We start from the raw sequence: 1966 nt of genomic DNA, 5'->3' as shown, positions 1-1966 counted from the left end.
AACAACAACAACAACAACAACAAAGCAACAGCAAAAAGATCCCCCACCGCCCCCCTGTCCCAGTAATATTAAATATCACTTTGCATATCTGCTCATTACCTTATTTTGAGAAATTTGACGTCTAAAGTTTTGAGGTTCTCAATATGTCTAGCTTTTCCAAATGCAATTCTTTGAATATCTTGATGACGACTCCGAATATTCTTACGATTTTGATAGAGCAGATAGAACATTTGATTTTTGACCACACAGTTTTAGTAGCTCAAAACGACCAAACATATGAGGTAGCACTTTGTAATCTTAAAGAAGTGCAATGCAACGTGATGAGATCCAGGAGGTAAGTTGAACTGGTCAATAATGTATCCATATCAAGCAGAAATAAAATAAAAGTACCTGCTCTAACGACCTTCTATCCGAGACAACCATCTGTTCAGTCGCATCTTTTCTCATTTCCTCCTTTATATCTTTTTTTTTTGGTAAGGGTTTTGCAGCGCTCGCAACTGCGCAAAGGCATATGATCGCACACGACACAATAAGCATTTTCAGTTTTGGTTGGAAATATTTTTGAAATTTGTCCGGGTGGTGGCCGAAGCCAACTCTATCGCTTTTAGGATCACCAAGGGATCTTTAAAGTGCGCAAATTGCACACGGGACCTCCGAGATTTTTTGCCCGTATGCGAGGAGGCTAGGTCTTAGATCTTACCTACACTAAGATCAGGGGTGTGGCTGAAAGACAGCAGCAAGAAGGAGGCAAGGAGTGGAAGTAGAAACGCAGTATACAAATTCAGGAACCCAGAGATGGGGGCAAAGCGGAAGGGGGGGAGTGAGGGGGCAGAGAGTGGAGACGAAAGAAGACGACAGAAGACGGTTAGAGAGCAGCAAAGGAGAGGAAGGAGTACATTTTACAGCAGAAATGTGTCCAAAGATGTCAGGTTTCGAACCCAAGACCTGTCGAATGACAGGCGATCACCAAACCTCTAGACCACGAGAACCCCCATATCTTAATATTAGAATGACACTGCCCAGGTGAACCAACAGGATAATATAACTCGACAGTGGGTGTTTGTCTGGGACAGGTTTGACCTTTCAATAGAGCATGATTTAACGACCACGTGTCGAAGACGTACACTGGTACCCCAATCCACAGCCCATTTCACCCTTTGCATCAAAAAATAATTATTGTCCAAGAGCACCACCGGTCTAAGATGACTTCGTTTCTCCACGACAATGGATGGTCACCAAGGACAGGTTCGACTTAGATAGTTATTAAATTTGCTATATTATTCATTGTTTTCAGCAGAGTTTGCGTAAAGCATGTAAAGAACTCAAAAGCCCAGGAGTGCTGAAGGTGCAACCATTGACTCACACGCTCAGAACACATCTAGATGGCATTGCCTATTGCACTCAACTATCAATGAATATATGGCTGTGAATGCTGGACAATCACTAAAGACAGTGAAAATCAAATAGAGATGTGGTTTCTTAGGAGACTGCTGAGAATATCGTAGAAGGAGAAGACGTCAAATGAGGCAGTACTCGATGAAGCCCATGTGGGACGCACACTGTTAAAAACAATCAGGAAAATACAAATGCAGTTTTTGGGACAACTGAAGAGACATAAAGGTTTTGAACATCTAGCTCTCCCTGGCAGAGAACCAAAACAGATGGGTAACAGCGAAAGATAAGGGTAAAGTAGCTTTTTATGAGCATCCGAGCAAGGGAATGAAAGGAGAACCCCGATCGCCGATGTCCGCCGCAAATATGGCACTTGATAATGATGACCACTGCACTGTTGCTGCTATTGTTCGTCGTCGTCGTCGTCCTCCTCCTCCTCCTCCTTCTTCTACAACAACATCATCAACAACAACAACAACAACTACTTCTACTACTACTATTACTACTACTACTACTACTACTACTACTACTACTACTACTACTACTACTACTACTACTACTACTACTACTACAC

Source organism: Aplysia californica, unplaced genomic scaffold (genome assembly GCF_000002075.1).
Source record: "Aplysia californica isolate F4 #8 unplaced genomic scaffold, AplCal3.0 scaffold00484, whole genome shotgun sequence".
NCBI classification, from domain to species: domain Eukaryota; kingdom Metazoa; phylum Mollusca; class Gastropoda; order Aplysiida; family Aplysiidae; genus Aplysia; species Aplysia californica.
The sequence above is the reverse complement of the archived record's forward strand: the minus strand, read 5'-3'. Positions refer to the sequence as shown.